General features: G+C 46.3%; 2 protein-coding genes across 12 annotated transcripts in view; one reads left to right on the top strand and one right to left on the bottom strand.

Moving 5' to 3' along the window:
• RECQL5 (RecQ like helicase 5) overlaps positions 1 to 14,388 on the bottom strand; it is a 48,004-nt gene that overhangs the window by 9,980 nt on the left and 23,636 nt on the right. The gene's annotated exons all lie outside the window — the stretch shown is intronic.
• The window catches only part of SMIM5 (small integral membrane protein 5), a 12,603-nt gene continuing 3,567 nt past the window's right edge, over positions 5,353 to 14,388 (top strand). Inside the window, exon 1 of the mRNA XM_006018268.2 lies at positions 5,353 to 5,493. The gene's annotated coding sequence lies outside the window, so the exon portion shown is untranslated. The remainder of the gene's footprint in view (positions 5,494 to 14,388) is intronic.

A 14,388-nucleotide genomic window follows, 5' to 3' on the forward strand; every position in this document is an offset into this window, starting at 1 on the left:
CCCTATAACCTTCTCTGTTTATCCATAAGATGCCCGAGAGCAACTTGTCATTCTAACATATATCTGTTGGGTGGATAGCAACCCCTGCACAAAATACATGATGTGCCTCACACATGGAGTAGGATTTAAAGCACCCCCAAGAATCCTTTTGCTGAAAAGGCAGGCATCATCTGTTGAACAAGCCAAGCGTATGCATGGGCACATGCAGCCATCTCCGAGAAGAACTCTAAGTGCACTGGTGTATGTAAGCTCACGTACTCAGCTCCTGGGTGGTTAAGCAGTGAGAGAAACTGTGAAATCGTCATCCTTGGAAGTTTTCAAGAGCAGGTTAGAAAGACACTTGGCTACACTGGTTTAACCAGGATAACACTGTCTTGAGCAGGGGGGCTGAACTAGATGACCTTGCAAGGTCCCTTCCAGCCCTACTTTCCTATGATCCTATAGTACTATTTTAATATACATCACTATACAGTTCAAAGTAGACCAGGCATATTAGCGTTCACCCAGAGGACAGCATTCGAAGTGGTTGCTTCATCTCTTCTAAAGAGTTTACCAAAGCCCGGCTCAGCAGTGCTACAAGGATGTTCTGGCTCTTCGACTCCATAACAAAGTCTGCAGGAGTTGGGAAATGCAGAAGTTGAATTTCCAACAGCACTAGCTCAGCCACCTTGAAAATCCTGTACTTCTGCCTGCGCCGTTTTTGACACTGGTGCTCCACGGTTTGAATAGGAAGAGGACAGTGGGCTGCTGGAACAGTAGTCTCTGATAAATTGCTGATTGAATTTGTCTAAAACAGTCGTTCCCAATGTTTGTGTCCAACGGCACATTTGAATTTAAAAGAAAATGCGGTGGGCACCAATATGAATAATGATGTTTAGAATTTAGATCAATCTGATCATCTCATCCATTACTTAAAATTGCATTAGATCTGCAACTTCAAAATGCAGCTTCCCTTTTCTTACAAAAATATTTAAGTAAAAAATATTTGTTGGAATAGTGATTTTTACTGATCGTGAAAATGCACGCAGGCACCTGAATAAACTGCTGGGGGTGCCATGGTGCCCACGGGCACCGCATTGGGAACCGCTGGTCTAAAAGGAACCTTCATCTCCATGTCTCCTGAACTGTTGGGCTCTTAGCAGTGAAACAAAGATGCCTTACTGGAGATTTTCCATTTGACTGCTCAGAGAAACCACACACAAGTTCAAATGTTTGAGAGTTCACCTACCACAGTCCTGTAAGCTTTGTGCTCTAACCCCATCTGAGAGCCACTGACAGGTCTTTCAAGTTGTACCAGGTGGGCCCCGCCATCTTTTGATGCCAACAGCACACATTTAGCTAATTGTGAATATACAGACGGCAGTGCTGAAATATGCAGCTGGAGAAGTTTTCTTGAGACGCCATATTCAAATAGTTATAACTACTTGTCAAAAGAAAAGCCCTTCAGTGAGGGCTAAACATTTAACAAGTTTGGATCAGAGCTCCTTTGGCTATAAAAGAGAGGAAAAGGCAGAATGCAAGTATTTTTTTTAAAGAGGAACCATTTCCTTCCTTGTGCTTCAGTTGGAAACTTTGATGGGGATTTTACTCAACCCCCCCTTGTAACGCTTTTTAGGACCCTATCTTATCCTGATTAAGCCCCTACAGTAGGCACTGTACAAAAACAGGGCAAGATGACTGTCAAACTTAGAGAGTAAAGCATACTAAGTGCTTTGAATTTTCAGCTGGTGTCTAATTCCACCTTCTAGTTGCAAACAGCTGACAACATACAGTACAATTCTGCTGTCTGGTACACAGCTGCAGCAAACTTGCTGCATGGGGCACCTGCAAAGCAGAGCAAGCTTCAGCAAGCCTTACACAAATGATTTGAGAAGGTAATTACTGAATTACAAGAGATGGGGCATTTTCTCCTCTACCAGAAGTACTTGGGGTTGGTAGAGCAGCTTGATTTGCTGAATGGTTGCAGAAGAAATGGATCCAAGGAAAAATCTGCTCCATAAGAAACTCTCTCTGGGGCAGGTCAGAACATGCCAGTGATCTAAATGGGGACAAAAATGCAGCTGCTATAAAAACAGGTGCATGGAGCAAGACAGGATTGCTTTCTCTAGAGGAATTTAAAGAGTAGCAAGTGGATCAAGGCTTTTCAAAAAGGGTCCACACAATGGCTGGCTGTTCATGAACAAGCACAGCCCAGGGGGGTTAATTTATCAAGCAGAAGAAAACCTCAGGAGCTGGTGAATAAGAAAAAGCAGCAGGCTACTGGCAAGCACAGTGCCCCAGTAACGCAGCAAGTGTGTCAGGAGGAGGCCAGCGCTACACAGGTAAAGCAGGCTGAACAGTGAAGCAGTTGTGCTGTACGGTCCAGGTTACTGGATAGAAGGGCTACTACAAAGATAGCTTTATATCCCTCTGCACAGCAGCACTGATTCATTTTGGGTCTTGTATTCAAAGAAAGGGTTCCTTTCACAACTGGCAGCAGGGGGGGAAGACGCATTTGATTCTTTTCCAAAGGAACTGCTGAAGCTGGCTGCCCAGCCAGGGCCACATGGCTACAGAAATGTCACAGGGCGGCTGCGACTTAGTCCTTTGTTCCCTAAAAATCAAGGGGAGGCATTATTTTCTCATTAGTCTGACACCCCCCTCCTGCTCAGCTCGGAGTCAGTTGTGGCACGCACAGTGGATGGCCACAGTCCCTCTCTCCCCTCAGTGCTTGTGCGACCGACCAAGGAGGAAAGATGTTTCACGTAGATTTAGTTTGTAGAACCAAGGTGCAAGATTTCTCACAGGAACAATGCAACTATGTCCAGAGGGCCTTTGAAGTTAAGAGCATTCAATGGACATTTGCAATCCCCCATCTGCCTATTGCAGATATAAACCTAAGTGTTCGAGCTTCGCTACAATTTCTGGTAGTTGCTAGTAACATACTGCTTTAGGTGAAGGAAGATATCTCGCTTGCCGTGCGTTATCCATGGTGGGGAAGCCCTCTACAGGCCTATACAATGATAATTGAAGCCCATCATCTCAGCTTCCACTGTCAGATGTCCCAAACTATCCAGAGAAGTCTTCATCTCCCCCTGGAAAGAATCCCACAGGCCATCTAGATGCATTTAGTTTTTTCAAGGTTCAGTCATTTTTCATTATATTAAATTACCCCTTCTTGTATTAAGGGCCAGAATGACAAGCATATACTGATTGGGTTTCAGCTGCAAATCGCCCTGCTGAAAACTTCATCACTGCAGACAAGAAGGAGGGTGGATGCTTACAGCTGTTTAGTGCCCTGACTTCTTCGGCAGCAGATAAAAGCAGATAGCATAAAGAAGTTTCAACCTCCTACACACCAAACGATCTTCCAAGGGAGCACAGGTCTTCCTCTAAAAACACATGGGCTCTCAAGGCAGTATGTACAACATGACAGACAGTCTCCCATGATCTGTTGAGCTAGGACTTGCAGCTATTGCCCCTAAATGGAGTATGCCATCAAGACAGTCTGTTCATAGAAAGGTCACATAGGAAAAATTATTTAGCTAGATGCCATTTGCTACACAAAAGGCATTTTATACGCTTCCTCCAGTAGAAAGATGATGGTGACAGTGTTCAAAAAAGATCAACTTAAACAAGTTCAGAGAATGGAATGGAAACCTCTTCTTCCACAGTGAAATTAAAAGGAGATTGATGTATTTAATTTAGCAAAATGGAGATGGAGAGGGGATCCAATTACTCTCTGCAAGCACGTTCATACAGCATCTCGGAGAGAAGCTTTTTTTATGCTGAAAAAACCACCATGTCGGCACAAGATCAAATGGTTACAAACTGGCTACATATCAATTTTGATTGGAAATTAGAAGATTTCTAACTACCAAAGGAGTGAAGATCTGGAGCACTCTTCCATGCCAAGGGGTGGGGACAAGGAATATGAACTACTTTAAGACAGAACTGAACAAGTTTATGGAAGGGATGGTAAGATAGGGCAATCAGTCAGTGTGAGGTGGAGTTGGGTGTTCGCGCTCTTCAGGTCTGGATAAGAAGACAGCTGTTGTGGTTTGGTAACCCCATAATTCGGGACTTTTGCTGGTCACCATTTGGGCCAGGAAGGATTTTTATTCGTTCACGAATGCTATTGACTTCTGTGCAAAAGGGACATCACCTTTCTCCGAAGAACTGGGATGCTGGTCGCAGCTTAAGGCTGTGGGTTTTGGGGGTTTTTGTTGGACTGGGCTGCACTGTTGCTCCTCCTGATATTTAGAAAACCCAGCGATTCCTGGCTAGAAGGTCTTGCTCTTTCCGCTCAGGGACATACCAATTCTCAAAGCCAAAAAGATTTTTATCTTGTAGGTCAGACTGGGAAGCGGGGAAATGTTTGGCTTCCTCTGCAGCCTGGGGCATGGTCCCTTTGCCATGGATCCCCTGAGTATATGTGAACCCCCAGGTTCCCTGTTGTTGCAGTAACAAAGCCTTGGCAGTGCCCTCACCTCTCCTGATTTTATCTACAGTGCTGGTGATAGGCTGGGTGTTGTGCTCTGTTCTTGTCTGGGAGGGTTGGAAGTGGCTATTAAAGGGTATCCTTGGGTTAAAAGTTGCCTGCAAGCACAGGGGACTGGGCTCAAAGGTCCAGGAAGCCTCTTCTGGTCCTATGCTCCTGATGCATAATACAAAGAAATGCGGCCTTCCAGCTGAAGGGCTCAGTCGACATTCGACCAGGACAAGGGATGAGGCTCTCTTGAAGTACTGCTAGCTTCACCCTCCCTTTCAGCATCTGCTCTCTGCCACTCTATGACCCAGGATACCAGGCAAGGTGAACCTAGGAAGCGGCAGTACTTATGCTGATGGGGAAACTGAGGCATCCAGGAGTTGATTGACTTGACCAAGTCACACAGCAAGTCAGTGGCAGAACCAAACAGGCCACAAGGATCAGCCTTCCTCTCCTGCTCAAATACTGTTATTTCATCTCCAACATTCATGGACCAGAGAAAGAAAAGCTCCTTCCCCCCTGGGAACCAAATCAGAAACTGGGAAAGGTGAAGAAGAAGAAAAAAAAAAAAAAAAAAGGCTAATGGCTTTAGCATACAACAGAACTACTGCAAGGAAAAAACTTGTTCAAGCCCTGCTCTGGGAAACCTGGGATTAAATCAGAATAAAAAGGAAGAGGCTATGGTAGTCGGACGATGCACCGCGCAGGAAATGTGCAACAAGTGTCGGCTCCTTGAAGCCCTCCGGAGTTCGGCCCCGTTGAAGCTCTGCCTGGAGTCTCTCTCCCCGCCTCCTTTCCCGGCACATATGTAATATGAAACTTCACATCTCCAGGACGACCAATAACAAAAAGTGCTCCAGCACAGACAGCAGCTGGCTGTCAGCGAGAGCGGAGGAACGGAGCGAGGAAAGAGGCACAGGCCAGAGAGGGGCGGGATGGGGGGAGAGATGACGTGAAGTTTCAGACGGCAGAGAGAAAACAAAAACACAAGAGGAGGAGGACGACCGTTCCTTGGCACCGCTGGGGTAAGGTTCACTCAACCGGGGCATTTCAGCTGAAGGGTTTGCTGAGTTAGCGGGTAGCTCACGCTTAGGTAACTTAGTTTGGCAATCGGCCCTGAGCAGAGCTTGCTAGTCTGATCTTGCCTGGAAAGGACGCTTGATGGGAAGGGTGGTGAGAGACTGAAGCTTTTAACAGAAGTCAAGAAAGCTGAATGGCACAGCTGTGGTGCGAGGGAGCTGCTTCTGCACACACTTGCCTTATTCCCCCAGCGTACACGGTCACTAGCTGCTTGCAACAGGAGGGCACAGCTTTGGGCTGATGAGCAAAAAGCCTACACTCCTCCACGCGAGTTATGTGAGCGTTGAGCCAGCAGTTTTTAGCTTTAGCTGTCAAGTCAGATCTGCCACTGGGTCATTCCTTGCAGAGATCTTCCAAATAACTACCCCTTGGCTCAGGAGCGTAGAGTTGGTTCCATGCCCCTGCTTGATTAACGTATGTCGGACCCCCCCAAGATCGGTAGCTGCACATCAAACCAGAGCAAGCACCAGCCTGGGCATTTTAATCAGAAGTCCCAGCTGGTGCCGAGTTTCCTCTCCCAAGCTCAGAAACAGACAGCTCAGAAAACAAACCCCATTCAGGGGATCCAGCTTACTGTGCAAGTTCGCTGAAGCATCTGTGACCGATGGAAATACATGAAAAGCTTTCATGCGGCTTCTAAAGAAAGAAAGCATTTAAAATCAGCAACAGGATCAGGAGCACGTTCGGGTCCCATGTCCAAAACAACATGAGGAACCCAGCTTTGGCAGAGTGTATGTGCATGGCTCTGGGCCTCTGTCTTATTTAAGGGCAAGACTGTGGGGCTTGAGTATGTTGCTTGAGGAAGGAGAAGACCACCCCAAAAGAAACACAGGAGCATAACTCGGAGCCAGCCTGGCTTCTTGATACCGAGGCTTCCTCTCGCTGAACTACTGATTATTGCTGCAAAGAGATGTGATCAAATAAATCCCTTTACTGCTCCATCTGAAGCCAATTAACGCAAAAGCTGTTTGGAAGGTTTTGCAAGTCTTAGTGCAGCTGACAAAGTGCCTTTTTCCGGATGAGGCACAGGCTTTCAGCTGTTTACAAACAAGGAGAGAGGCAGAAAGCCAATTAATCCCTCCAGTCGGGTCTGCTGCCCGCCCCTGAAGATTCACATAGAGAGGAATGGAAAGGCTCACGTACTTTTGCATCTCTCTCAATCCTGCTCACTTGGACGGGGCGGTCTATCGTTCAGCACGCCTGTTGTGCAAAGAGGAAACTAGAAGCACTTGCGTAACGCAAGCCACTCACGGGTGCTTCACATCACCAGTTTGGTCGGACTTGGAAAGCCTCGCGGGAGGAGCCCCACGCTCCCCTGGAAGGGCTTGCAGTTTACGTGCGAGGCTGTTTTAACGCACTACGGTTAAGATGGCTTCCAAAACAACGAAAAAAACAAAACACGGGGGGAGTGAAGAGAGAAACAGGCCAAGTTTTTCTGGCCAGTGAAAATCTTGAAGGTTTTTTTTGGCTGGGGGCTTATCCAGCACCAGAGGGGAAACCATGCAATATGAAACATATGTCTGGAAAGGAGGAAAGCAGGGCATGGCTTTTGTTACATCTGTCATGGCAAACAGAGGCCTCTTAGCCAGAAAGAAAAACCAAGTTCGAAAACAGCAGTTGCTGGGGACTCAGTGGTACAAAGAGTTTTCTAAATATCCCTATTCCACACCATAAAGCCTGAACAGCCAGCAGTCTGCTCCGGACACAGAAGAGGAGCTGCAGGACAGAACTGAGATGTCCTGGCAGGGCTGGGCGTAGGACAGTGCCTGCTGATGCCCTTGGCGTGACACAAGCTAGTGCTCGTCACCATGCTGCCAGCTGCTTCAGCAACACAACATGCTTGTGGCTTAAAATTGCTTCTCTCAAGACACCAGCAGTAAGGGCTTCAACTTCCTGGATTTCCCAGCCCCTCTACCCAGCAACACCTGCTACAGTAAACGGCCTATTTCAAAACCCAAGCTAACCTTGTGCAGCTTCGGAGGTCTGGAGAGAGACATGGAGCCAGACTTATCAGAAAGCTACTGGAGAATGTGCATCAGAGAGGCCTCACTTGAGACAGTCAAAGGTTTTGTTTTAATGGCATTTGGGCTTTCTGTGGACAAGCCGCACCCGTCTGTGACTCAACTTTCCTATTCTGCAAGACAGAAGCTATAATGACTTATCATGAGGATTCAGCAAGCTTGTGACCATTGGCGGGGATGAACTGGAAAGGGTCAAAAGGTCCTGATGAGGTTTATAGCAGTTCATTCCTCGGTGGTGGCAACATCCACTTCAAATTCTGGACTGATGCTTCCAGAGGTTCAGTTCCTTCCCAGGGTTGCCTCACATGAGTTAAACAGTAGGTGGTTGGGGCAGGGGTGAAGCATCTGTGTCGCAGCCGATGTATCTGCCTTCAGTACGGTAGACTATTTAGACTGCCAAGCAGCTTTGCTACAAGGGGACCTTGCCAGTCCATGCTGTTTTCCAAGATAAAGATGAAGGTGACGGATTCTTTAAGACGGATAAAAAGGTCAAAGCTTTCCTCCCAGGAAACAAAACTGCAGTTAGCCAACTTGGGGGTGTGGGGCTAAAAGCTGAATTCTTTAATACTGGGAACAATTTTACTCCCCCAGGAAATGAACTGTAGGTCTGACTGGTCATAACCACTCCTGCTATAGGAAAAAGGGGAGGGGAGAAGGGGACTTGCTGCGAGTTATAGTTAAGGTTCACGATGAAGGGGACTTGCTGCGAGTTATAGTTAAGGTTCACGATGAAGGTCAACTACATCCATGCTAGCAAAAGCAGCATTAACAATAGGGTGGACACCGTACACACCAGTGATAATATGACATTTCTGTAGCCCCTTTCATCTCAAAGCATGTTACAAACTTAATGTACAAACGATACACAGGCATTACCTGATCTACTGCCATCATGCCATCTACCATTTAGCAATGCTTCAGAACAGGAAGAAGAGATCATCCATTTAAATTAAGAAGTGTAACCAAGTTGGTAGACCTAGACTTCGGGCACGAGACCAGGGTTAAGCCCCCCTCCTCCTGCAAACGTGATCACAGTTGGTCAAGACCAACATTAAGCCCCACCTGAAGGCCGTTGCCCATAACAGCACAGCATATCTTTTGACCATGCGTGGAAGATCTCATAGTCGATCATGACAGCACCTGTGCCTTCCACAGAGGTTTCCCCATACGTGCATTGGCCCAAGTTTGTCCTGCTTATCTTGTGCCACCTAATGGCAATGGGTCCTAGCAGAAAGTCACGTACTTCTCTCTACCCACTAGATCTCAGAAGGCTGCCAATGTGGGGAATGGGCAATGACGAAGATGGTTGTCATAATAATCAAGCATCTGTATATCCAGGAAATGTTGTGTTAGAAATATATGGGCTGGGAGCAGCTTGACTACAATCACAGACTCCCCAAAGCAGCAGCGGAGTCCAAGAGGAAGAAGACGTTTCAAGTCAGGAGGATTTTGACAGATAAAACAGGGTCAGGGCAGTGTGAGTACATGCAAGGCAATGCAGGGGGTGAGGGGAATTCGGGCACTCTTCCCTTCATCAGGCAGAGCGATCACAGAATAACAAGTAGCTACCGACTCAGTCTGTGTTAGAGGATTATTTCATTCCATTATTGCAACAGCTGAATAAAAGTGATGCATGGTCTTTTCACAGCATCTTCCTTCCAAAGAGCTCAGAGCACTTCATGCACACGCAGGTTAGCAAACTGATCACCACACCACTGTGAAGTGTTTGCCCATTTTACAGAGACGGATGTAAAGGAACAGAATAGCTAAGTGACTTACCTAAGGCTGCACAGTGAATCAAAGGCACAGCCAGCACAGAACCATCCTCCCCACCTCCCAAATCTTGGCTCCCAGTCCTGTGCCTTAAACAGGAGATTCTGCTCTCTTTATGCCAAAAGACACTGCTGAAACATCGTTAGGGTTGTAACGAACCCAGTAGCTCAGCCCTCAGTGATACATTTAAGCTCGCTTGCTCCCGACATACGTCTACCCAGCCAACAGAGAGACCGAGAAAGAGAGAAGAGCGTTTAAATGCATTCATTCCATATTACTAATGGAGCCATGACCAGCTTAATGTGGAGACCAGAATCTGGAGTCTAGTGGATGGTCCATCATATTCCCCAGCCTCTCTCAGCCCCTTTACTCTTGGCCCACATCCAGCAGTGCACTCTAGTTGATTTATAATGGAAACGAAGGCTGCAGCACACACAATTGGTTCTCGGTACCAAAAGACTCTGGCTAAAATGTTCACCCTTAGGTGCCTGAAGTTAGCCATTTAACTAAATAAGCCCTATTCTCAAAATCTTCTTGGCTGAGAAACCAAAACATACCAATCAAGTCAGCAAGAGCTGTGGGAGTTCGTGAATACTGAAAGTCCAGTCGCTTATTTATGGACTGCAATGTGGTTTGAGTCCATTAAAAAAAAAAAAAGATTTAGCTTCAAGGCCATTAGGGGCATTTCCACAGCTTTGCCCCAAAGGGGCTGCAGGAGGAGTCAACACTACAAAAAAAAACTACGAAGCATTTTCTGGGAAAACACTCTAACCTTAAATCAGCGGCGCAGCAGCCTGCTCCACCAGGGAGCAGCTCGCTGCGCTAGTATGATAAACTCAGCTTGCAGCTAGGCAGCATGTGCTAAAATCGCTGGAGGTCCTTCTGAATAAATACAGCGCACACGCTTTCCAAACAAAGACTAACGCCTTGAGCTCACGGTGGGACGTTTCTCTTTTGATCTCTACCTTTCCTCCCGAAAGGATCTGCTTTACCTCTTTCACCTCCTCACAGGATAGGTAGGAGAACCAGATGCTCCAATCCCATAGGCTAGAATGTAGGGCTTTGTGATTTTGAATTTGGATAAAAATGACCCATCAGACGGGGAAATGCTTGGAACCCCTCATTTTAGCCCAAGCTGATATGACTGCTCCAAACTGCATGTTGCGAGGTAGATCAGGGATGTCTTGGCTCTGCTTTTAAAATTTAAGTTCTCTCTCTCCTCTCCCCTTCATCCCATACCTTTGTAACTTCATGTGTAACTTCATGTGAAAGCCAAGTCAAAGATATTAGTTATATGCTGTGCTGTAAAGCCAGGAGACCTGTAGTCATTCTGCTTTTATAGTTTTGGCCCTTTTACCATAAATGCCTGTCTGCCAAACACGAGCATCACCATCTGCTGCAAATATGAGCAGAGGGAGGTCACTCAAAAGAGAAAAAAAGAAATGGGTAGACAGGAAGCCAATGGCAGAAAGGTTGACTTGTCCAAGGCCGCGTAGTCCATCGACCCGAAACCTCGATTTCCAACTGCTTCAACCGCTAGGACGACATTCTGGTCTTAGAAAGTAAACAGCTAGTCCGGCGGGGGTTAGATGCCTTCTGGAAATGACACCTCTAGAATCGGAGAGAAACCATGGCCAAAGGGGTTTTATCTTCTGCAAACAAGAACAGTGTACTGGAACTGCTTCATTCAAAGAGACAGGCCATTTTTTAACAACTATACTACTGATGCCTTTGCCCCGATCTTCAGCACCAAAAGAGATGAGGGCCTTTTGAAGCTTGTCTGAGAAAATAAGCCTGATCTTTAAAATAATGAATTAAGCCTTATAATCAAACTGGGAAAGTCTGCAAGTATATCATTATCCTCATCATCTTACCGGCAAGGAAATTGAGGTACAGAGGGGGTCACTCAACTTGTTCAAGGTTACACAGCAAAATTAGCTGGGCAGCAGGCCCAGCAACACAACCAGCCCTTGCTAAGTACCAATTTCTAAGTGCAAAATCTTGACTTCATTGAATTCAAAGGGCATAAGCGAGGTTTACTTCTGAGCAAACAAGTGATATCATTCCTGGAAGGGGAGATACAAGAAACATGAACACAGAGAGATTCAGGAAGGTGCGCAGGAGGCGGAAAGGGAAGGGCTTGAGAAGGAGTGTTTTCTGCCATTCTGCAAAGGTCTAGGTTTGAGAGTCCAGACATCCGGAAACAAGGTGAGTTTCTAGAGCCAGCTGCTTGGCTAGGAGGTGGGCAGTTGAGTAGACCGCTGTTCATAGCCTTGCTGGTACGACAGACTGCACCTCTGTCTGCAGCTCAAGCTCTCTCCCCAAAAAGTATCCATACCAAGATTTAAAAAAAAAAACCCCAACAACCCAAAAACCAGCATTTCTGGGTATTTTTGGAACAAACGGGACTTCTTCACTCAAAATGCTAGTGATAGTCTGACCAAAGGAATGCCCATTTTTTGGTAGGAAAGAAAACCACCAGAAGCTTCTGTCACCCTTTTTTTAAACTGGATCTTGTGCTAAGCCACGAATCGTCACACCCATCCAAATCAGCAATTTTCTACTTCATATGAAAACCCTGAGGCCCAATTCATATGCTTAGAGCTCTCTCCCCAGCCCAGGGCCCGGCAGGAAAATGTTACTGGGAGACCACTGGCTGTGGGGTCTCCTAGACAGAAAGACAACACCTGCGGGGAAAGGGGCATATGGGAGGCATCTAAGAACGCTGGAGTCGACAAGTCAAATGTTTTACTTCTACGGCCAAAAGCTGAACACAGATAATTTCACTTCTTCCCTGCACCCTCTGTTGGGAGAGATAAAGGCTCGCACAGCTCTGTGCAGGGGGGAGGAAGTAGCTGCTCTGGGCCTGGATATCATTTCTAGCAAGAAATCTTTGCCCCTGGCTTTTGAAATGGCCTTTACAGGTCACAAGGCCACAGCTGCACTGGCCCATGTAGCAGCACAGAGCTCTCCCCGATGGGCCTGGCCTGCCTCCCACATGGATTGCCTCTGCTTCCTGGACACCAGCTGATTTTAATTTTTCCTCCCTAGCCTCTGAAGTCTGGGTTTAAGGAACAAATCTGTGGATTTCTTCCATGTTCAAAATCCTAGACTGCCAAGTAAAATACATTTAAATCCAGCACGCAAAGGAGCAGCCAAGATCTCTGCCAGATAATTGTTCTAAGCGCAATGAAGGCTGAACCTTAAACATCTAATTGTTTGAGGAGTCAAAGCAAAAAGGGGTAGTGTGAAGTGACTGGGTTTACTTTGGAAGCATTATTCTAAACCATTTGCTTTAAAATTGCCATTGGAAAGAGAAAGTCAAAAATCAAGTTGCAACAGGAGATTCCCATAAAGCACCAGCATAAGATGAATGATGGTATAAGGGTTCATTCAATCCCATGTCCCAGCTCCTGCCATACGCAGAAGCAGCCGCCAAAACTGCTAGGCACGGTGAGAGCGAAAATCCCAGAATTTCCTTGGTGCTGTTTGTTACTAAGATGGGTTATCTTTACCAGCCACCAGCACCAGCCCAGGCTGTTCCCTGGCAACCTTATGAGGGTGCATATATCCCCAAATATATCCCCAAATAGTCTGTTCACACACAGCATGCTGTTACAGCCACAGTCTTTCCCTGAAGGCTTGTATTTAAAAATGTTGCCATACACAAATATGACTTTCATAGATTTCTAGGGTTGGAAGGGACCTTGTAGATCATCGAGTCCAAACTCCTGCTCTAGGCAGGCAAGAGTGCTGGGGTTAAACAACCCAAGTAGGTGCCTGTCTAATCTCTTCTTGAACACCTCCAAGGTAGGGGAAAGCACCACCTCCCTTGGAAGTCTATTCCAGATTTTGGCAACCCTCACCATAAAGAATTTCTTCCTGATGTCCAATCTAAATCTACTCTCCTTTAGTCTGTGGGCATTATTTCTAGTAACCCCAAGGGATGCCCTGGTAAACAGAGTATCCCCTATTCCCTGCTGACCACCCCCCCATTGAGTTTGCAGACAACCACATGATCACCTCTCAGCCTTGTCTTCACTAAATATTATTGACTTTATCAATAATATTTTCTCCTCCCAACAAGTTCTCTCTCCGAGCCTGACAATTATAGGAGGATAAGAACGGGAGGAGGGCAAGAACCATCTACACAGGGTCCGGAGGTCAGAACAGATGCAGCGGCATTTCTTTTGCACTCCTGCCCTCACAGTGGGCACAATCCCCCTCTGCATACTAAGGTCCCCACCTTAGTACAGGTGTGGTCAAACAGAGCTACATCTAACTCATCAGGTGCAGGAAGCAATGGGAACTCTATAAGAAATTCATATTTTGGATTATGCCCCAAAAAAAACCCTTAGAGGAGTCTGCTGGTATTTCTTATCTGCAGGATGTTTGTCTTTTTATTGGAAACTTCCTGGTCTCTTTGTGACCAGAGTGGGATACCAACAACAGCAATCGCGCAGAGAATCCACGTGTCCCAGATGAGTATGGATCAATCCACTCTCGGCATTACCTGACACCGCCACATTTGGCTAGCTGCAGTCTGAGAATAATTATAAAGAGATATTGGGGTAGTGGAAGCTCTTAGGTGGAGTCCTGTGGTAGCAAGAACTACAAAAGCTTTAAAAAAGGGAACAGGTGTTATAGCCTACACTGGAAAAGGATTTAGGGGCTGTACCATGGGGACATCATTTGGAACAGAAGGGTCTCAGGTTGGCAAGTCAAAAAGACAACTTATTTTTGGAGAAATTAGTTTAAACAATAGGAAATCAAGAAAAAACAGCAGCTTTTGGCTTGTTTGTCCTTCCCCCCAGGTGGAAAAAACCCTAAGACCTTGGCTAGCAGTCAACACACTTTGATGTCATGCTCTCTGTCAGGTTGTCCTTGGGACACCTCTATTTTTGCCCTTGTCCAACTATACATAAAAAGGTCTCTTGGCTTTTAATAAGCAGAGAAGACAACCCCAGATGGAAAAATCTACCCAGACACCGATTCAAGACAAAGCCAGTTTCAGCTGAAAACATCATCAGAATGTGCACCGCTCTT

This window comes from Alligator sinensis, unplaced genomic scaffold (assembly GCF_000455745.1).
Source record: "Alligator sinensis unplaced genomic scaffold, ASM45574v1 scaffold400_1, whole genome shotgun sequence".
NCBI lineage: Eukaryota > Metazoa > Chordata > Crocodylia > Alligatoridae > Alligator > Alligator sinensis.